The following is a 23644-nucleotide window of genomic DNA, read 5'->3' as shown; positions in this document are numbered from 1 at the left end:
ATTCCTGCAGCTGATGTGGGATTCATGTCCAAGCAGTACTGTCTCCTATTGCCATCCATTTCTCAGAGACTGGAACTATTGTTCCAGATGTTTTTCCCTGAGACCCCAGTCTATCCAGGGTGAGGTTCCCTAATTTTGATTGGGCAGGATTTGGTGATCAGAGGTTCCGTAAGCTGGGAAGAAGATTTCTGTGCTCAGGGAGCCTGGGGACAGGCTCTTGCTCTTGTTCCTAGGTCCATGGCTATTGTCCACAGAGCCCTAAATTATCTGCAGAGAAGTAGAGATGCACCGTACAAAACTGGTGCCTGTTGTGCTTTAGGGCATCTGACCGGAAACACAAACTGAAAACAGGGGTGCTGTGCTGGGGTTAAAGTCTGGTGTGTCCCCATGGAAAGATAAAGAAGGAAAGATGGGATTGTGGGCAGATATACTAGACTTAGATTTTTGCTAAAACTTTGTAAGAGAAAGGCTTGTAAGAGACTTTAAAATAAGATTTAAACAAAAGAATATTTTAAGCATGCAGATGTGTGGTCTGCCATCAGCTCAGGTAATAACTTAGTGTTTTCAGCAGATGTACAAGCTCCTTTGTATCACTTGATACTGACTGCGAACTCATATTTTTGTGCTCTGAAGGGTACCTACAACCTTGGGAATGACGATGAGCAGGATTCTTCTGAAAGTCACACAAGAGTCGAGGATAGCTTCCACTGGCTGAAACCTTTCTACTCTGACAGCAACAACTTCCTTGAGACCAAGGCCAGGAACGATGTGCTGTCCTGTGATCAAGAGCAGGAAGGGCAAGTGGATTATATCCTTGACCGGAATAAATTTAGCTCTGAAGCAGACCACATTGATTTCTACTACTTGGTAAGCCCAGAAGACAGCTGAATCTCAGGGCAAGATTATGCTTACTGTCATTTTACTACCCTTTTCACACAGCACATAGATACTCCCAGGCCAGTATAAGTCAGTTGTTGTGAGTTCTGTTCTGCCCAAATCTCCTCCTATTTTCCAGTTCCTGGACCTGTTCCTAGCCCCCAGAGGCTTTGCTTTGTTAGGAGTGCCTTGACCTAAGCTTGCATGGTAGATGCCTGCCTTTCACCCCACTTTCTACTATGTTCACATGGGTGGCAGTGGAGGGCTAGCCTGGTTTCTACCCAGCAGTTATGCCCCAGACTTCCACCTGTGTCTGGGAAAATCTGTCTGTGAACTAAGAGGCAATCCCTGGGGCAGCTGACCTTCCCTTTAAGGGAAAAGGCTTGAAATTGTACAGGGCCTTGATGCACTCCAGAGGTACGTAGTCATGTTTTGACGAAGTCCAGTTTCAAGAAAGTGAGTCCAAAGCAAGAGTGTGACTACAGCCTAGCTGAGAGGTTATGAGTATCATAGTTACTGAACTGGGTTCATTCACACAGTCCAAAAGTACTGTATCCTAGTAATGCGAAGGTTAGAGTTCGCTGGGGCTTAGGAGAAGCTGCTCTTAGCTTCAGACATACCTCTGCCTTTGTAAGTGGCCATGTCTTCCATTGCCTAACCAACACCTCTCAAGTTCCTTCCCCGCAATGTTATCACCACCTTTGCTGCAGAGCTCTTTAGGTCATGTCCTGCCAGAGGAGCTTCTGTGACAACATCTGTCAGATGTCCTTCTTTCTTCTCTTGTTTTTTTCCCACTTTCCTCATGCCATCAGAATTCAGGACCTGGAATGGCTCTTCTCTTTGCTCTTCAGGTGACAGCAAAAGGCAAGATCCTTTTCACTGGAGAGAAGCAGGTGCCAATTCTCCAGCATGGGAGTGAGTAGAATTGCATGAAGTGCCTCATAAACACCCCAGAAAAGTGTGAGCATTATTCAGTGAAATCTCTGCACGTGTTATTCTTATCCACAGGCAGGAGCTACTGAGCTGAATTTTTGGTGGTGGTCCACCTCATTAGACTAACACAATCTCCACTCATATCAGTTCAGCGTCCTGCTAGATGACTGTCCTTCTCCTGCCTTGCCTAATTCCTGTAATATCTGAGCTTATGACTGCACTGCTACCTTGTATATTTAGAGAGGATAAAAAAAATCTGTGTAGCTTGCCTGTTTGTGTAAGGTGCAGTAGGCAAGAGGAATATTTTTGCCAACTTTGTGACAAAGGTGTGGCCAGTATCTTGGGTTTATTGTTAATCTGTGACAGTGTCCGTGTGGGATGTTCTTATCTACAGGTAGAAATTACTAAATTCCCTCTTTTGATTCTTATTGTGTGTCCTACCCCAATGAGCTGATTCAATTGAATGCTTTTCCTGTCTTCCTTGCTGCTATCTTGTGCAGATCTGCAGGGCTCCTTTTCATTGACTCTGACTGTTAGCAATGACTTCCTGCCTGACATCAAGATTCTACTGTATGCAGTCTTCTTGGATGGGGAGGTGGTGGCTGATGTGGAAGAGTTTCAAGTAGAAAAATGCTTTAGACACATGGTGAGTAGAAACATGAGGAGTCCGATAACATCATTGATGTGGTCTGGCCTGCTGTGGTTCCTGGTCCTGTTTTATCCTCAGCCAAGTGGTGTAAACTGGATACACACCAAACTAGATGCCCAGTATTTTTGGCTGGGAAACAAAACAGGTAACCTCCTCCTTCCCTGAATTGCTAGTCCTGCCTTACCCAACCCTGAATGGCAAGTTTCACTTGCCTTTCCCAAGGAGTAAAGCCCCCTTGAACTCTGTTTTCTCCGCCCATTTCCCATGACTGACTTGGGAACACACAGTCCCCCATGGTCTCCCTAACACAAAAGAGAATCCTGCCTGCTTAGCTCCCTGTGGTAGCTCTGAATCAGAGGGTGGTAGCTGTGTGGTGGTAGGGGATTTCTGGCTGGGCTGTACGCACTGTAGCCCCTGTAACCTTCCCAGAAGGGCCTGTCTCAGCATCTCAGCACCTTCCCTACCTTATTCTCTGCCTTTCCTTTTGCTGCCCAGACATCTAAGAGTCACAGGATCCGACTCTCCAATGGTAAGCCCCCTGACCCTGTCTTCTTTTGCATGTGGCACTGGACTTCTCACACAAGGAGGAAGTCCCGGGGTCGAAAGTCAGTCTGAACATCAAGGCTGCTCCTGGGTCCTTGTGCTCTGTCCGAGCTGTTGACAAGAGTGTCCTCCTGAAGAAGAATACCCAAACAGCAAACACAGTGAGTGCAGACTGCCATGACCAACCCCCTAGTGACTGCCTGCCTTCTGTCTCCATGTGTTGGTGGGAGGAAGTCCATAGTCTGTCCCAGGACACAGCTGCAGTGTTAGGTGTCTGCCCTGGCATTCTTCCTCCTTGGCCTCTTCTGAGCAGTTATGTGGTGATCGTGTTCCTCATGCATCAGCCCTGCACTGTGTGTCTCTGCCTGGAGAGTGGTGGATGCTGCACAGCACCGCAGGGGTAGGTGGGGACAGCAGCTTCAGAGAGATGTTGGTGCTTTCCACTTGGAGGGGGAGCGTTTAGCAGCGTTCCTTATATCCACCTGTCTCTCTGCTCTTCCATCTTCCACCAGGGAGTGAGGCTAAACCTTTGAAATGGAATTTTGCCACAGTGAGGTCCTCCTATCCCTCTGCCCCAAACATTGCTGAATTATAACCATATGACAGATCAGGCTGAGCACCTGAGCAGTTCTTTAGAAAACAGTAGCTAGGAGACAACATCTAGTGCACACAGTGGCTGGAGAAAAGTGATCAGGATTTTGTCAGCACCCAGGTGCATTCTGAGAATCTAGAAGGGTAGAAGGAACTTACCTTAAAGCAGCTGTGTGTTTCAGAGGAATAAATTTAAGACTTAAAACAAAAATGCTGCAAAGAATGAAAATCCTAACGTAATTCTGCAATGTATACTAGAGATAATACACATGTATATGCCGTGTGCAAATTGTATGAGGCAGGCCACACTGTTACAAAGAACTTCACCAAATCCCAGGGGACTTGCTGCACCTGTAGATAGGATGCACAGTGTGATCTCGTGTTCCATTTTACAGAAATGCTGTTCTGGCGCAGAGCACTTGCATCATCTACTAACAGGTATATAAAACAGTAGTCATTAAATATGTAAGCCAGATGTGCCAATGCCTTGTGCTCAAACTGAATTGTGTTTTTATCCTAATCTTGCACCCTACAGTTAAAAGGCTTGAACTGTCAGAGGTGAAATTCTGGAGACTAAAAACTACTTGCCTATATGCACTCCTTGGGCTTCCTGTTTTTAGTATAAACTGGGCCAGTGCCAACTTCCTCAACTGCAAAGCTTTACAAAATATAATAGAGGGCTACAATCCAAATATTTGACCCATACACAGGCTTGTTGGCCAATTCCTTATGAAGACTTCTGTTTTTCCATTATAGCTCTATGAGAAGGTCTTTGATGACAGCTTTACAGTTGGAGGACGAGAGTTCCCTTATCACTTGGAAGACTTTGAGGCATACCCTTGTCTGCCCCATCAGTCCAGTCTCCACAAAAAGACTCAGATGGGAGCACCATGGTACCAAAGAGATGCTGATGTCTTTAATCTGTTTAAGGTGGGTCTCTATACTTCCACCAAACTTCTTCTGAGCCAGCAGTTGCCAGTATGCCATCCTGAATGCCAACAAGAATTTACTCTTAGCAAACTTCAGCTGCTCTGATTTTCATTGCTGCAAGTCGTCTGTGCCTTGTTCTTCAGTATAGCCGCACTCACTTGGGGACTATGGGGAAAGATGAAACTTATGAATAAGCATGGTGCAAACCACTTGATTAGAGAAAGACAGTATAAAAATTAATAAACTTAGTTTAGGCTACCATAACTACAAAGTGGGAATGGCAAGAATATCCCAGTAAGGCCTGAGCACCTCACCATATTTTGAGTGATCGCTGTTTGGCTATTATTTCATTTGCACACTTCTTTACTCTGTGTTTCATTGAGTCTCTTCTTACTTTTCCTCAAAACAGTTTTAATAAAAAGAAGTCCTTCACAATTTGGCTTTAGAGCTAACTGGCAAGTCAAATGACAAAATAAACTAATCCACTAACAAGCATAATAGCCAGAAAAAGATTAACAATATGTCTGCTAACTGAAACCCAAGCAGTGCTGCTTCTGACAGAATACTCTTTAAAGAAATACATGCAAGTGAAAGCACCTCAAAATAGGAGAAGAGGGTAGCAATACACTGAAAACAACCCAAAATGGAGTCTGAGTTGCATGGGCTTCTCAGGCTGACAGAACTCTACCTTACAAATACAGACTGTGCTTTGCACCAAAGGCATGGTACTCTGCTGTCTTTTAGATGTTTATTCCTAGACTATGTTGAATGCTAGTTAAAGGAGATCCCATTAAATCTCAATTATTAGTGATCCTGTAACAGATGACTGTTCTGTAACATAACACTGAGTTGACAGGCATGTACAGCCTCCACAGAAAGGGTAAGGGCCGATACTCTCCATGAAGGGTTTTGGCACTTCAAGACAGTAGAATAAGTTCTCAGTGACTTGCAGACCATTATATCAAAGCAAGGATTGTTCACGGCATCAATGTGTTCTTTCAGTGTGATGATGTCTTCTTCTATGAGGGTGCATTCAGTCCAATATTTCCACCTTGTGAAGCACAGGCCCTGAGAGTCTGAGTCTCATTCAGACAAAAGCAGAATCCATACTAAGTTGTGACCCAGTTCCCCATCAGTTTTCTAAGCCAGGACTGGTACTCACTTGTGTAAGAATGGTTCTATGAGAACAGCCAGTCAGATCTTTCCATTCTAAAACTGTGCAGAGATTTAAAGCTTAGAATTTTTTTCTCTTAAGTTTTTCATGGGATATATGGTATTTGACTTTGGCTCATTGTTAGGGTTAGGTATATGAAGGACAGATTTTGTTGACATTTACTTTTATGAGGAGTAATAATTGGCCCCAGTATACCCCAGAAGCTGGTTTCCATTCCTCATACATTGCCCAGAGTCTGAGCCTGTAAGTCTATGCATATGTATGTAACAAGCAGCATTTTAAAGTGTTTCAGCTCCCACCAGTCCCCTTACGACACCTGCTATCATGAAATATTTTCAACATTCCTTGTTCCTGTCTCTTTATCACTGATTTACTCCCTTCACTGTTTTCCCAGAAATTGCGCATGAAAATATTAACCAATACTAGAATCAAGAAACCAGTTTCCTGTATACGACCAGGCTTTGAGAAAAAGATGTATTCTGGAAAAAACAGTGCTCTTGGTAAGGAATGGACATGTCCATCTTCTTGACTAAAGGGATTTTCTTCTCCCGGTTCTGGCCATCCTGCAACTGAGATGACTGACTTCCATCCTGCTGTGTTTCTTGTCTGTGTAAGAGGAACAGAGCTTGTGTCCAGTTCAATGGACTGGTTTATAAATCATAGATAAAACCTCAAATCTCTGTGCTTTATTGGCTGTCCCTGTGTTCTGCACTCTTAACAGAAAATATAGTATGGTCTCCAGCAGCACTTTCACAGATTATTTAAAAGAGTGCAGCTCCATTTGAGAACCACTTGTCTCCCCCTGGATCTGGACCAAACTTGCTGGATCTGTAAGACTGAGCCTCAGACTAAACTCCATCCAACTTTGTCTCCTTAAAGCTGTGTTCCCCAAAGATACAGCCACTATGTCAGATTCTCACTGAAAAGCCAACCCTGTCCACTCTTGTTCTGTGTCACAAAGCATTTACTGTTTGTGTTAGATTGCCTGTGAATGAAGAACTAATTTCACCTGTAGCTACATATGCTGTTTTCTGAGGTATCACTTGCTTTTCTGCAGAAAATCATGTTGTCCATGGTGATTCTGCACCTCACTCTGGTAACACAAAAAAGCCAAAACCACAGACACTTTTCCCAGAGACCTGGATTTGGGATTTGGTCTCTGTTGGGTTGGTAACAGCCTCTACCTGCCTTCCCCAGAGAGAGCCCTAGAGACTTCTGACTGCTTCTGAGGAAGTTCTCCTCTCCCTCTTCCTGCTGTAGGGACAAGGAGCAAGCACCTCTTCAAGTTGCTGTACCTGACACCATCACAGAATTGAATGCCAACACCTTCTGTGTTGCTGACACCGGCTTTGGGTTCTCTCCTCTGACCACTCTTAGGGTTTTCCAGCCTTTCTTTGTAGATCTGTCTCTGCTGTACTCTGTGATCCAAGGGGAGACTTTCAGCTTAAAAGCCACTGTCTTCAACTACCTCAAGGACTGTATACAGGTGAGTATTCCCCCAATTACACACCTCTGTTGGAGCAAAAACTTGAGCCCAAAGGCAAACTATGAGCTTCTCAGGATCCCTAGATACTGGCATCTGGGCCTCAAAGCACAGCACTTCATGACCCATGGTGTTTGCTCCTTTGTGCACTACCTGGTACTAACACTATGCCAATCTATGCTTGTACTCCCCATCACACTCACGTGCACACCACTCTCACAGAGACCCCAGAACTAAAGGTGGATGCTTGTCTGGTTCACCAGCTGCCTCTGCGCCAATGAAGCAAAAACCTTTGAGTGGAACGTGACAGCCACCAGGCTGGGTGAGGTTGAGCAGAGGGATGTGTGGCAGCTAGCAGGAGGAGGGATGGGATTTGCCTGCCTCTGCATGTCTGTTCCCAATGCACACACAAACGGCTGTCTGCTGCAAGTGCTCAGTGATGTGCCCCTGTTCTCCCTGCAGGCAAAGTGAATGTCACTGTGAGCAGCGTGGCAGAAGATTCACACGATCTGTGTAGTAATAGGATTGCTGTGACACCTTTGCAAGGAGAGAGACACAGTGATAAAGCCTCTGCTTGTGAAGTTTAGTCAGACCTCAGGGTGGAGAACACCTGGAGACAGTGGCTCGTCCCCTGAGGCAGTTAACAAAATTCTCAGAGGAAGTTTAGCCCCTTCTTCTTGGAAGCAGACAGGCCTGCTGATGCATGGCAACTTCCTGTCCTGCCTTCCCTATCTGAATTACTCTTTCTCTGTCTGCAGCCAGGAGGTGTCCTACAAGAGAAGACTCAAAATGCCTTTCTCTGTGCTGCAGGTATGGGACAAAAGTCCCTGACTGCTATTGATCATGACAGCAGGATGGAAGGGACAGGGCTACTGCAAATACCCAGAGGTGGGGGGAATTTGTCAGAGAGCAAGTGCTGGTGGCACCATCCCTGCCTGGGAGAACAACCACTATGGTTTGTCCATGCCTATCTTCTACCTGGCAATGTCTCCTTGTGTGTGATACTTCTTCCAAGGGATAAATTTCTGGGTTCTGCCTTCCTCAGATAACACCGTCTCTGAAGAGTTCTCCCTGATGCTGCCTGCAGAAGTGCTGGAGGGATCTGGCCGAGCCACTTGCTCTGTGATTGGTGAGAAAGGCTTTCCCTGCTCTTTGGTCCCCAGTGGGACGAGCTTGCACAATGCTTTGGCCTAAATGATACATCAACCCACCTCCTTATGAGGTAAACTGTAAGGCATGCAATGTTGGCCTCAGAAATATGGATCAAGTAGTCTTTTTCAGTATTTACTCTTCTCATAAAGAATGATCCTGGGTGATCCCCAAGTGGCTGGAGAAGGCGGCACAAAATGGGATATCTCCTCTGATGTCTGTCACTGCCATCCACCTAAGTGAACCAAAACCATCCCTGCAGATCTCCACCTAGTTTGCCTCTATAATTCTTTTCCCTCCTTTATACTCCTTCAGGAATGACAGCTCTCTTCACCTTTCTTCAGATCCCCTCAAGCTTCTCATTCCCTCCCTCTTCCCAGAACCATGCCATCTTCCCTTTCTGTGCTGGACTAATCCAGGAAGGGTCAGCAGAAATCTTAATCACCTCCATTCAGTGAGAGGCTGGCTCTTTTCTAGGATCCCAGTAGAGTTTAGAGGAGGCAGCAGTCCCTTTGTTTCATACTGCTAATTTCTGTGCTTTTCCTTTCTCCTGCCCCTCCACCTCAAACTTAAGGGGACACCATGGACCCAGCACTTCAAAATTTAGACCAGCTGCTAGACATGCCCTTTGGATATGGTTAACATGGTTCAGTTTGCACCAAACAAACAACTTCATACTCCACTACTTGAATAAGACTAAACAACTGGACCCAAAAGTTGAAGATAAAGCACTGAAATTCCTGAGAACAGGTAAACATTGTCCTCCTTTCTGCTGCAAAATGGAGGTGCTATAAATCAAGAGTGGTCTGGTGGGGAGGCGCAGGGCAGGAGTGGGAGCCCTGCAAGAGCTGTGACAAAGGAAGGTATCACAGAGATAATAAGGGAAATGTCTCATGGAAGGAAAAGCATGTTTCTGAAGAGGCAGAACTTCCGTCTCTGCCTGTTATTGAGGTACTAAGCCTGCTTTTTTTGAGAAGGGTGTGTGTAATTAATGTTTTCCATCATTATGTGATGCCTGTGGTTCGTTCCCTTATCAGTCTGAGGCAAAGTCCCTTGTGGAAATGGGGCACCAGCTGCTATTAACTGGAATAAAGAGTGGCCTTTGGGGATAGATAGAAGTTTGGTAGCTTAGTGTTTCCCCATGTTTTAAGACACATATTGTGGGGCATGTCAGCTTTGTCCAATATAATCTGAATTTAATACAGTGCCAGTGTCTGTGTCTCATTTTGCAATGTGGGTCACATTTCAGCCCGACGGTCTTCTTTATCCTACTATGCTGCAAGATCAACAGACTCCCATGGATAGGATTTTGCTCCCTCTCCTTCCCCCTTTCTCTCTTGTACTGCGAGTTGGGACAGGTATCTAGGAGATGGGGGGCCTACCCAAGAGAATGGCGGCAGCAGAGAGGCAAGGTGGAGGGTAAACAATGAGGCCATATGGAGGGTGGAGGAGGAACAAACAGATGTGGACAGCGTTCTGCCCTCCGAGCTTAAACAACATGGCCTTGTTGCTTTCTATATGTCCCATAGAAAGCGGTTTCTTAAGTCCCAACAGAACTAGCAGAAGTGCTGAAAAACAAACAGGGTTTCATATTGGTCCCCGCTAGGAAAAGCCTTCCTTCTCACTCCTACAGCTCTTTTTATTCACAGCCAGGTGCCCATGAGGGTTCCCTGGGGCACAGGGAGGCATGAGGTGGCTTAGCATATCACCGTTCTTCAAACCAGCAGGGCAGATAGATACCCACAGTACTTGCACATAACAGCTCTAGCAATGCAGAGCGGCCGCACGGTGCACTTCAGGGATGCTGTGCAACTGCTTCTGGTCATGCTGATGCTGTGGGATGCATGAGGAACTGGCGAGTGGTAGGTTTGCCTCAATGTCTCTGACTGTAGGACCTGGTGAAGTCTCTTGCTGTGAAGTTCTCTCCCCACAGCAAGGATACAGTTTGAAATGCTACAGGCCCTCACACTGAGAGTGATGTCCTGGCACCTGTCTTCATAGGTTACCAGTGTCAGCTGCTCTACAAACGTGACAATGGCTCCTACAGCGCCTTTGGGAAAGCTGACAACCGGGGCAACACATGGTGAGTGAACAGGGTTGGTGCTGTCATCCCAAACCTATTGTCCTTGCTGGTTCAGCTCCTGGCTGTGACATGGGATTCCTTTGTGCTCTGCTTACAGGCTGACAGCTTTTGTAGCCAGGTCCTTTGGACAAGCCAGCTCTCACATTTACATCAATAAGGATCATGTGCGCAGCGCTCTTCTTTGGCTGCAGAAGCACCAGCTGCCCAGTGGCTGCTTCCAGAGTGTGTGGAAGCTTTTCAACAATGACTTGAAGGTATGGTTGCCAGACATGGGAGTGCGAATGGGAGGAACACAGTGTTGCTTCCCCAGGCTCTTCCACTGTGCACAAAGCAATGTCCCCATGGCCTAGCACAGCCAAGGCAGCTTTCCAGAGCAGAATGAAAAAGTGTGACCTAAACCAGCAGGCATTTCCTCTATGTGAGGTTTTAATCTGAGCTAGGCTTTCTTCATTTTTACTCTAGACAAAAGGCATCATGGCTAATTGTGCCAAGGCACTTCAAGGGCACAGGGAAAAACATTTTTATATTTTAGTGCTTGTCTAGAATACACTGGCTGGATTCTCTCTCATGCCTTATGATGCACAATACTCTCAAGATAGGCTTGACTGTATAATAAATATGGGATTATCTGAAGACACAATTGTCCCTCCACTGCCCACCAAGTATGACTTCTCCCAGAGCCTGGCATCCCTAAAATGATCCCTGCAGTGTAGCTGAAAACGCACCAAAGTCTTGGTGAACATGCCTTAGTGTTCAGGTACCAAACAGTGTGCATGCAATATGGCAATGCTTGGGTTCATTGTCTTTGCAAAGGTAAGAATAATTCAGACTGGTCAGATTGCAAAGTTGCCCATATTAAGTACAAGGCAAATTTATGAAAAAAACCCCAGGCTGCTATTTTAGCAAAGCAAAAGGATACACTTTTTTTCTTAAAATTTGGATGCAGTACAAAATAAAACCAGAGTGTACATGCAGACTGTTCATCCTTGTCTGATTTCATTAACTTCTCAACTTGGGCTTTTTATTTGAACAGAACTTTTTGTAACAGGTTTTGCCCCCTAACCCCTTTACACTTCAAAGTTTCTGCTATTCAGCGTGAATGATGCTTCTCAGCATCTCAGCCCATATTTCCCCCCTCATTTTAGATGTAGTCTCGTCTCATGTCTGAGGATGCAAGCAGAACTTTCCCAAGAAGGAATGTCCTCTGATGGGAAAAGAGGCTCCTGCGAACCTGTTTACCCATACTAACCTGTATCTTCTCACAGTCAGCTGAATTGTATGTAAACTTGCATTACTTCTTGTATGCAAATCTTGCATCAAAAAAACTTTGTTCACGTGTCCAATTGTAACATATTTAATAAAATAGCTTAACAGTTTGCTTCATGGCCCTCTGTGAGAATTCACTTAGGCTGTATGCACAATATGGCTCTGAGGCTGCCCTCAACACCAGACTTTCATGATATTCAGTGTGAGCCTTAAAGTGCTTTCCTTCAGTCCCCACATGTCGAAGAATGCCCATAGGCATGCTACTGTCAGTTATGCCATCCACAGGCAGTTTTAGTGGCTATACTACGACAGGCAAGCAATGATTGGTTTTGTGCCTATGTAATGTCTTGTCTGTGTGACTTGCAGGGTGGTGTGGATGATACAATCAGCTCATGAACAGTCTATGTCACTGCTACACTGGTGGAGCTCCATCTGGAGAAGAATGTAAGTCAGATCTGAACTCTTGCAGGGCTTGGGAGCGCGCTGCATCCTTCATTCCTTCCCAGGTCTGCCGTTTCAGGGAGTACCCAGCTTGAGTTGGTGAAAGGTTCTGTCATGTCCCACCTTTGTACACAATAAGCTCAATAGGAAATTTTTTACTTGGGTAAGGAGTTCCTAATATAAGTGGGCTGATATGCAGCAAAGCAGACCATCTGCCATTCCCAGCTGATCTCAGGGGAAAAAATTGTCTCTGAAAATGACTCAGGGCTTGCAGGGAGAGGCAATAGTTTTCATTAAACTGACCAACATGGCTAGAGGGGAAAAAAAAGACCACCTTCCAGCTATGCAACCCCCCTCCTCCAGACCTAAAATAAAAGTCGTGATCTCCAAGTTGAGTGTAGACTGTTCTGGCCAGGATGGGCTGATATTCCACACTTACTGGTACAGTTCTCAAAACAAAGTTGTACCCCCTCGGGATCTGAGACCCACAGCATGAAGGTCTGACAGTTCTGAGCCAGCGTGTTAGCAGACACTTCCTATAGATGGATTCTCCAGCATATTAACAATCCCCTGTGCCAGTGATCCGTCCAGTCACATTTTTATTTTCAACCCACAGTGTGATGCTTTGTCTACTCCATGTTCCACAGCCCTGAAAGAGATGCTAGCACTGAAATACGTCAAGGATGTAGCTGTGATACTTGAGGGTTGGGGATAGATTTTCACAACAAAAAGTGGTCAGAGGAAATTCACTGAGTTTGTATTCCTTTCTTAGGACATCATGATCAATAATGCCTTACATTGCCTCAAGAATGTAACACTAGATAAGACAAGCCTTTATGTCAAGACCTTGATGGCTTATGTCTTCACACTGACCATGGACATGGAGATGAGAAAGCAGCTCCTGCATATGCTAGAGAAGGAAACTGGTAGGTTGTTGCTGTTTAGAAGAATTCAGGTTCTAGAGATAATACTGTGTTTAAGGCCTGATATCTGTAGGATTTAATTGCAGTGGTTTGGGAAATTAACTATTCTCAGATTGAGTTTTGTGTCCGAAAATGGTAATTTATTGAAGTTCTGAAAGTCTTTAGTTTTCTCAGACCCAGGAAACAATTTCTAATCAAAAGCAGCAGAGGTGATCCATGTTTAATTTGTGTGATCAAAGTACTCACTTGAGTTGTCTGCTCCCGTCATTCTTCAGCAATTCATAAATAGTACTGGAGATCTTGCAGAGGAAACTTGCCTCACCATGTCTATTCAGCTGCTAATCAGGACATTTACTTGCAGAATTCAAACCTTTTGACTGCTTCCCCATTGCTGCTCAGGGTGGATGCATCTTTTTTGTTGTGCTCTTGAGCTTGGTTCTTCCTTTTGTCTCATCCTTTTTGTTGTGCTGTTGAGCTTGGTTCTTCCTTTTGTCTCATCTTTTTTGTTGTGCTGTTGAGCTTGGTTCTTCCTTTTGTCTCTTCAACTTGGAAAAAATTGTATTTCTATCCTGAATGAGGATGCCAGGTGGGAGCTTCAAAGCACATAAGCATATGGTTAAACAGTTGGTATCAATATTACCTGATTTGGCTCAAGTACGTTCTTCCCCACATTTGTTCATCTGGCAGTATGGTGAGCTACATTGGGGACTGAAAAATAACACAGAAGTAAAAAGGGAGAGGATTTTTCAGCCTGACCAGCTATCAGTGCAGTTCACTGCATAGCCACTCAAGCTGCTCAGCTCGCTTCACAGGGTGGCTAGTGGGCAAAGTGTATGGAGTAGAATTGCACACACTGAGTGCAATACATTTTCAGAGATGATGTTGAGAAAGTACATATGGAACAAGTGACTGGAGCACATCCTCATTGACATCCAGTCAGTCTGATGCTTCTAACTTACCAAGCACTTTGGAAAATGTTCCCTTAAGGCCCTAGGGCATGGAGCACTACAAACTGCCTATGGGTCAAGTGATAGTTTTCTTTGGCTCTTGCTTCCACTGATAATAGTTAGCAATGACTTGGCAAGAGCAATGGAGTTGTAAGTGAGGGAAAGGTGTTGTTCTACATGTTTAAATGTGTCTGTGTTCTGCCTGCTGAGTCTGAGGGTGTGACTACAGCCACCAGCTTCAGCCAGTTTGCCTGCTGGAGAATCTCTGCCAGAGAAGATTATCTTCTGCTGGCTAGAGACACCTTCTGTGGCCTGGTGGCTGGATTTCTGTTAGCCTCACTAACAGGATTACAGTTGGATCTCAAACAGGAGTTTGGTGCTTTTTAAAGAATCAAGGTTAATCTGTAGGTCATCTGTAGCTGCATCTCCAAGACACCTTCCACCACTTCATAAAAAAAATTATTCTGCTTATATCACCTTGGAAGTAACAAATCACAAATCCTCATGCAAAAACCTTCCCTTGTGATAAACATAATGAAGTAATACCAGTCCATAAAGTCCCTGAGCTAAATTCTAAAGTCTTTATGCTGGTTTTATGTATACAAGTGATTTTGTGATTCTTATTTCAAAAGTGAAAGTTTGTTCTGAAAACTGCCTTTGAATCTAAAAGCATTTCAGGTTTTCACATTTGTACCATTGCAGAAGATGTCTATACTGGCACAATTAAGCTAAATTCTTAGCTGAATTTTGGTTGGTCCCCCAACTATCGCTACAGTAAAACATTCAACCAGACTCAGGTGCATTCAGTGTCTGTGAGCTTGGACCACCGGTGGGAGCCCAGCTCTAGCTTAAATTGTCCTAGCCTATGCACTGCATAGTGAGGATGCCAACAAAGTAAGGTGGGTAGTCTTGTTCCTCTGGTAGCCTGCCAGCAATTCTCCCTCAAAGAGTGACCAATTCTTGTACAATAGATACAACTGTCTGGAGTCCTAGAGCTATGCAGCATAGGGAGCCCTGTTAGACTATCCTAGGTAAATGTAGAAACAACAAAAATGCTGTAGCTTGAGGACATAGCTTTGAATATACACAGAGGTGAATAAGACTAGGACTGTACTTTAAACAAAAAGACTCTATTCAGAGTCAATCAGTTGCTAGAGGAACTGTTTCCTAGAGGAACTGGTTGAGGATTTGGAGCCTGGATCTTTCTGTGTTTTCAAAGGAAGAAATAGAGCCTATCATAGATGGCTATCCCTTCAGAGTACAAAAACCACAGGAGGGATTGGCTTCTGCCCTCTGAGGTGCCCCAGAAAAGCACAGATATTTCTGATGGTGTACAGGGAATTGACAGTCCTCAAGAGGTACCAGGGCAGGAAAAGCTGATGTTCACAGGGATCTACTGTTCTTCTCTTCCACATCTTTCTCCCCCCATCAGCAGAGCTCCTGAGACAACATTCCAGCAGTAAAGAATCTTCTTCTATGACTGAGACAGTAGCCTACATCCTCCTGGCTCATGTCTCCAAATCAGACTTGGTACTCATGGTACTCAATGAACCCTCAGTGAGCAAGCTTGTGCACTGGCTCAGTGGACAAAGAAATATTTTTGGCGGATTTGCTTCCACACAGGTAAAAAGCCAGGGGAAGTTATGAGGGAAGGAGAGATATACGGTGCCTGGAATGATGTGCACATCTCTCACATGCATGTCACTCCAGATCCATCCTTTGCAGACAAGCATACATGAGCCCTGCTTGGGAATGAGAATGACACAGGGAAACTCTTTTTCTCTGTGGTGTAATTGGGATTACCCAGGGCCTGGGACTGCTAACCCCAGGGCTCAGAAGCCACTCTTTCTAGATAACAGAAGTCACCCTGTTGCCTGTGCACATAGTGGCATAGACTCCGCTTGTCTAAGAGTGTGAATCAGGGCCATGAGGTGTGTGGTTCTCCCTGCAGTGCCTGACTTAGTGTGCCAGATCTTGTACTGCATTTCTCCACAGCAAAGTGACTCTCTCTCTACCTTCAGGACACAGTTGTTAGCCTACAGGCCCTGGCTTAGTATGCAGCCCTGATTCCTCGGGAGATCAGAGATGTAAAGGTGACAGTGAAAGGCAAGGAGGTTTCGCCACTGGAGTTCTATGTGCATAGGAACAACAAGTTGGTCCTGCATCAGGCATCTCTCCTTTCAGTCCCAGGGATGTGCACAGTGCAGGCAACTGGCAGAGGCTGTGTCTCTGTACAGGTGAGTATACAAAAGGAACAGAGCTGTCAGATTTTGCCACTGACTCTTCAAGTGAGGTTTGGCTCTAAGCAGGCACTATAGTGTCAAATTCTGAGTAGAATTTGGCTTTCTGGACAGATTCATGTCAAATTTAATTGCAGCCATCTATGGTATCTTCTCAGAAATGTCTCAGCTTTGCTGTCCCATGCTACAGAGTCATGTAATTGTTAAGAGGTCAGTAGATCTAAAGTCAGGGTTGATGAGAAACAGAACAGTACCTGCTTCTATATCAAACATATGTTGCTGATGTCACTGCTTCAGGAGCTGAGCACTATCTATCTTCTGATATAATATTCTTTGGGTTGTTATCACATGCAAGAGATGGGGAGTGATACAGGACCAAGGTCATTTTATCCTAGTACAACAACACAGCTGGTCCATCAGAAGAATACATCTTATTTTTCTGGCAGCTTTGGCAGTTGTCTGCTTATGAGACATTCATGCAGCAAAAAACTGCAGGATCAAGTCACTCCCTGTGGAAACCTTTCTCACTGGGTCACTTCTGTTCAGCTATCTCTTATGATGTTCACAGGGAATCTATAGGCAGTTTATAGATAAGAGGACACAACAATTATTTATTTCTAATGTATGTAGGAGGTAGCTAGGACTCATGCTACTTGGCTACACTTGAATATAGTTGATAAGCTTAAGACATCTGATTAGTACCTTATGGCCAGGCTGTAAGTCACTTGAGGTGGAGGAAGATTGGCCTATGCTGCTCTTTGGAGGAGTGTGATCATCCCTCTTGCTGAGTTGTTTTCTTCTGATTCTCTGCTCTCTCTCTCTCTTTCTCTCTTTCTCTCTTTCTCTTTCTCTTTCTTTCTTTCTTTCTTTCTCTTTCTTTCTTTCTTTCTTTCTTTCTTTCTTTCTTTCTTCTGATTCTCTGCTCGCTCTTTCTTTCTTTCTTTCTTTCTTTCTTTCTTTCTTTCTTTCTTTCTTTCTTTCTTTCTTTCTTTCTTTCTTTCTTTCTTTCTTTCTTTCTTTCTTTCTTTCTTTCTTTCTCAGCATGGAGCAGCTCAGCAGCCTTCAGAGCACAAAGCAGCATTCCCAAGAGCCAGCACTCCCCCTTTGGGGGACACTCAGCAGCCTCGGTTCAGAGACCCCTGAGGTGCATTCTCCTGCAGGATAAACCTCTGCTGGAACTAGACAGCAGAAACTCCAGTCCCTATCCACACTCCACTTGCCTGCATCTGTCTAGGATGAGTGTCTTGGTCCATATTCTCCATGCCCTACTGTCCTGAAAAAGAACAATGCCAACACTGCCACTCTCAATCTGTAACATCAAAGATCACTTCCACCTGTTGTAGAGGGCAGCATGAACATTAAGCAGAACACATTTGCTACACAATGTGTCTCCAATGAGCAATTAGATGGGGGGAACTTTTTTCCCTTTTTCCCGTCAGCTAGACAAGCTGCTGAGCTTTCACATCACTGTAGAGCAGGCCAGAGTTTGAAAGTGATCATTAATATCTCCTAGAAATGCTGTGATGCCTTCCATATCTCATGTGCTTCTCTCCTGCCTTTTTTTCTGTTATGTAGAGGACCGTGAGACCAGTAACATGGCCCTGGTGGAGGTGGAGATGCTGTCAGGGTTCATTCCTGTGAAGAGCTCTGTGAAAGAGGTAAGACTTTTTCCTCTGACCTTCCCTGAAGATATGAAAATCTATTTTCCAGATGTAGATCCACCAGAAATATCCAAACCTCTAAGAACTACTGGAGAATGGTAGCTACTATGAGGTTATCTTACTGCAAGTTAACTAAACTAAGCAAGTGCAGATATAGTGGGCTATTTCACAAGGCAACTTTCCACTTGCAGAACTGTGCAGCTTTTCATGTTCAGTAGTGAGGATCACATATGTGGCAAAATGTTGGAGAGGAGTTGAAAAGGACCTAGTTAGAACCACCTGGGGTGCACCAAGACCCTTCACTGCTGCCGGTGCCATTTGTAGAGATATTCCATAAAGCAGTGTTGAATCCCACAGAGTTGTTCAATTACATATTTTAGTGTTCCAGGAGATAACGATGAAGATCCATCATGTTCTTCTACTAACCATCTTTCCCTTTGTTAGCAGTGCTGAAAATAGGAATGCAGCTCAAGGACACTTGTTTCAAATCTGAAAAAATATTTTCTAAGGCTTTGTGAGCTCCCAACAAATCTCAGTGCCATTATAGTTGGGGAATGCAGGTCTTCCCTTGACTAGGCTAAGTTCTTTAGTCAGCAGTGGTTCACTGACAAATATCAAACTTGGTGTGCGACAACAGGGAATGCCAATGAGCTGGTGCTAATCAAGCTCATCTCTTGTCTTCCTATACAGATGGAGAATATATCCCTGGTGAAAAAGACAGAGATAAAACCAGACAAAGTTATAATCTACTTGGAAGAGGTAAGAGGAAGACCACAGGGAGCTGCCCATTCAAGTAGTAGCAACTGCAGTACTTTGCGTTGGAACTCTCAGAGATCAGAAATACAAATCTCTAGGCTGGTCAAGTAGGCTAAAATTTTGGCAAAAGAGGAAGAGGGTGGAAGAACCTGGAAAGCTGAGAAGGAAATCTCTGATGCAGAGGGAATAAAGTTGGTATGTAGGTGACTTTGAGACAGTCAGTGCATTTCTGCTCACTGCTAATCTTCTTTCCAGCTGGGTAAGACCTCTCTGAAGCTTAACATCTCAGTGGAACAAGATGTTGAAGTGCAGAATCTGAAACCAGCAACAATGCATGTCTAAGACTACTATAAGCCAGGTGAGATTTCACTGGCATAGGCAAAGAGTAACTATTATACCCCCCACTCAGACACAGTTCTGTCTTATGCCCCTTTTCCCTTTATCTCCCTTATTTCAGTGCACTTCCTCCTGCAACTCCAAGCTTGGGTTTCCTCGGTACAAAACTTCTACGTTCAAGTATCAGAATCACTTTCTTTTCTGTTCTTGAGATAAGACTGCCTGGCACTATGATTATGTTGTGGTGTATATGTGTTCAAAATGACTGTATTTTTTTACTTACTCTAGCTTCAAGCTACCTCTCTGTGGAAAGAAAGTTTCTCTGTCAGTTTACCATGTCTTTTCCTGCTCCTTAGCTCTCTTGAAAATACTTAGATTTTTTTTTTAAATCTGTGTTACATACTGCAACCCTGATCCATCAGAAGGCAGAATTCAGTTCTATTTTTCACATATAGTGTAATAATTGTATCATCCATTGGGTGCTGCCATGTCTCAGAGGATAATAGGAAAATAATTTCTTACTGTTTAAAGATCTAAATAAACTATCAGCAGACAGAAGAGAGATCTTGAAGTCATTTTGAGTCTCTAATTAGTTCATGCTCAGTATGAGCCAAGTCAGCAGATGGAATATTAAGAATTACTTAAAAAAAAAGAATTTGAGAACCAAATGGAAAACTACCACTGGAGATTTAGCAAGTAGCACCATAGGCCTGCATGTTGTATACTGAATTCCATTCTTGTTCTCCTTTCCAAACCACACCAAGAGGAGGAGACTTTTTAATCCAGCCTTTACAGAGCTAAATATTGTCACCTAATCTGCTTTCTCTTTGCTATTCCATCCTGTGCAAGAATTTTTGTGCATAGTACATACAATTTAAAAATTGTTACCTGACATGAAAATACTAATTATCAGCAAAAGCCCAAGGCTATCAGGACACACTACTGAAACTTTCTCTTATTTACAAAAATGTCCTTGCATTAGAAGGTATAACAATGCATGCAAGGGTCTTTTACAGCTGTATGGGAGACATGTTGGGGAAACAGACTGCTGGTCTGACCCACTGTAGACATTTTTCTGTTCCTGCATTCACAATCTGAAGAGTAAAAAATTAAGGTAGTGGGATGGTTGTGTTAAAAAGTAAGAAGCTTGGAATTACCCTACCATGCAGTTCTGCAGCTCACCACCCTTTTTCTTTTGCTTCTGCAGATGACCACACAGCAAGAGAATATGTTTTCCCTTGCAGTTCAGGTTAGTGTTAACAGGCTTCCAAGGTGGGAACAGCTAAAACAGAGCAGAGGACTGGAGGTAAGCAAGCAAAGCAGCCCACCTGTGTTCTGTATTTAAGTAAGTCCATCATGTGGTATAGAGCTGCCTTGTACTGCAGGTTGAATTGGGATCTATGGTACTAGTTGTGGGCACAGTTTCTAGTCCAAGTACAATCTCAATGCAGATCAAGGCTTGAGCATACCACGAAAGGTTAAAAGGATATACTTTTATTTCATTTCCATACACTCCTCACATGTGCAGTCCTTGCAGCATTCACACTAACTGCGACTGAAATGCCTATGTCAATGACAAAAAGATTTTGCAACTCATCCCCTAAGGTCTCTTAGTCCCTAGATATCTTCCTAAAAATTAATCAGGCACTTTGCCTTTTCTTGCTCTTTCTTTCCACAGATGTGTCGAAGAAGGGTTCCTATTACAATGCCCTGGTTCTGCAACCAATAATCTGAGTTTCCTGCTTCCATAAGGAAAACTTAATTTCTCTGGCTCTCCTCATCCCTGCTGTGTTGGATGCACCCTGTTTCCTTTCATCTAAGCCCTAAATTTCTATGTGAAACCTGGCCTGAAGATACACAGTAGTTTGGGATCATAAATGTGAAATAAAGTATGTGGAACCCAGAAAGAAGGCAGTGACTTGACAGTTGATGAAGTCTGCACAGATTTTAATGCCTGAAAAAGAGAGAAACATTACTTAGGTCATGGTTATATACTTTGCTTTTGGTCACCATAGTAGCTTCAGTCTTCTTCCCCTCCTTGAGTCCTATCTCTGGGCTGACTTCTCAGTTGAGTTAACAAAACAGTTTGTCTGCAACCGAACTTGGTGAAACACTGGCACAGGTTGCCCAGAGAGGTGGTAGGTGCCCCATGCCTGGAAACATTCCAGGTCAGATTGGACGGGGCTCTGAGCAACCTGATCTAGTTGAAGATGTCCCTGCTTATTGCAGGGGGGGGTTGGACTAGATGATCTTTAAAGGTCTCTTCCAACCCAAACTATTCTACGATTCTATGAAACCCCAAGCAAAAAAAGGCATTATCAACCCTGATCTGGCTCACAGTCCTGTGAATCACCTTTCTGTCACAACTGAAGAGTAGGAACAGGCAAGGGAAAGCTAAGGGAGAACTACTTTACCAGTTCTTCCAGACAGAAAAGGACTGTACAACAGTGCCTTATGAAGGGAGGTCACAAGAACAAAATAACATCCCCTCCAAATTCACTACATGTTGTGTGGCCTCTTGTTTGTTTCCATTTCTTATGTCAAGCAGGAGTATTTTAGAAACTAAACAGGGGCATGATCCTGCAGATCTCACTTTCAGATCCCAGTTCCATTTAATCAAGAGCTCCAGGATTTTTTTTCAATGCCTACTGCTTTAAAAGCAAGTCTGCCAAGCCATACAAAAGAAGGGTTAGATCTATATGTGTTTATGGAGCTATTTTTTTATGGCCTGTGCTTCCTTTTTTTGGAAGAAATAGCATTATGAGGCAGTGATGGTCCCTGTGTCATGTAGGACATGCAAAGCTAAAGCTGCTGTAGGTTTTAATGAGGTTTAATGCAAACAGAAGACATTAATAAATGTTACTATGTAGTGAACTGTCTATGATGTTCCTGAGATTATGGCAGTTTCACCTTCCTGATGACATAGCAAATAGAGTATTGATGTCCTTACAGTTTCCTGTATATACCTGTCTTGCAGAAGAGGATCAAGCAGCTAGCTAAGACAACCTCAGAAAGCCAGCAGATGAAGAACATGTGCATATACTATGGATACAGGCCAAACTAATAACTTGTGTAAATGACTCCAGCATGTCACCACCTTGTAGTGCCAGGACTGGAGTAGTATGTGAATGTTGTCATAGGTCCTGCACTGCGGGCGTGTTCCTGCAGCTGAGACTAGAAAAGGACACTCCTCCCTCAAGACACAGACTGAGAAACAAATGATGCCCAAAAGATATGAGCCTGGAAGATGAAAAAAGGGCCTGTGTGTCTGAGAGAGACCAGGACTTGCAGAAGAGCCTGTGGGGCTGTCACAGTCTAGCTAGGAGGAGTGGCAGAGGCAGGCAAAGACCTTTCAATCCATATCCCATCTGTACGGTTGCTCCAACTTTGGACCTGAACTCAGCTGGAGACAGCAGAAAAAAGATCCTGTATGTGTTTGACTGCACCTGCAAATTCACCTCTTCTGCCAGGAAGGGGGCTTCCCCAGCACCTTTACTGATGGTGACTGAAAACTGCAGTGTGGGTGAATTCCCTCTGCACTCACCAGCTCCTGACTTACTGGGAAAACAGCCTTGGAATCCAAAAAGAATGAACACTAATTATGTACCCTGGCTGTGAAAGAGGGTGATGACAGCATCACAGGCTGAGGAAGAATGGGACATACCTTGATAATACTTTTAGGGTTCTGAACAGCACCATATAAAGGAATAAAAAAAAAAAAACAACAACTCCAAACAACCAACCAACAGTGGAAATTCTGCTTACCTGACTAAAACTAACCAGTTCTGACCAAGGAACAAAACCTCTTCCAACCATTCCTCTCTGTCTCTCTCCATCCCTCTTGGAAGTGGGGATCCTGCAGCAGAGGGGAGAAATGATGAGAGAGCAGGAGAGGGGGAGGTCAGGGACCTGGGTTAGGTGGGCTGTATGTGGAGGTAGGATGGGGAAGAGAGACCGGGCCATATAAAGGAATAGGGGACATTGGGATGGAGCCATAGGTGTTGGGGAACCCAGAGGCAATGCAAAACCTTTCTTCACCCACCGTATAGCCACCCCTGCCCATGTAGCCCTCCTCCTCCTCTTACAGGCTCGGTTGCCAGGCTTCCCTAAGACCTCTGCCTGGTCTCAGTGTTCGTGTCTTCACCACCACCCTGCACCCCCACTTCCCACAATCCCTTCCCTCTCATTTTCCCATACCTCATTTTCTCTTTCCCTTCATCACCTGCACCAAGATCCTCTCTCTCTCTTAGGGTGTCTCCTTCTGCTCTAAGACCTGCTAACACTCCCACAAAAGCTCCTCTTCCTTCTGCTCCAAGACCTGCTAACACTCCCATGAAGGCTCCAGCCCACCCAGCTCCTGGGACACTGACTCCTCTGCCCAGTAATGCTCCTTGTCAACGTCTACATGAAGCTGAGGGGCAAATATTCCTAGTTCTCTGCTTCCCCTTCACACTGCCCTGCTCCGCCACTGCCCACACTGCAACCTCAGGTCCGAGTCCCCATTGCTCACATGGCCTGCCTAAACTGCTGCCAGAGCTGCTTGTCCCAAGCACTTTTGTTCCCAAAAACCTCCCTGCCTTTTCCAAAATTCTCTGCCTGCCCAAGCATCTGTCCACTCCTGTGTTTCCTCTCTCTTCACTTTAATGGTTGGCAAATCCATCTT

The 23644-nt window shown here is 44.5% G+C and overlaps 1 pseudogene; it reads left to right on the top strand.

Moving 5' to 3' along the window:
* The window catches only part of LOC104620127, a 39922-nt pseudogene that overhangs the window by 9258 nt on the left and 7020 nt on the right, over nucleotides 1–23644 (top strand).

Source organism: Phaethon lepturus, unplaced genomic scaffold, assembly GCF_000687285.1.
Source record: "Phaethon lepturus isolate BGI_N335 unplaced genomic scaffold, ASM68728v1 scaffold37214, whole genome shotgun sequence".
NCBI classification, from domain to species: domain Eukaryota; kingdom Metazoa; phylum Chordata; class Aves; order Phaethontiformes; family Phaethontidae; genus Phaethon; species Phaethon lepturus.
The sequence above is the reverse complement of the archived record's forward strand: the minus strand, read 5'-3'. Positions and strand labels throughout refer to the sequence as shown.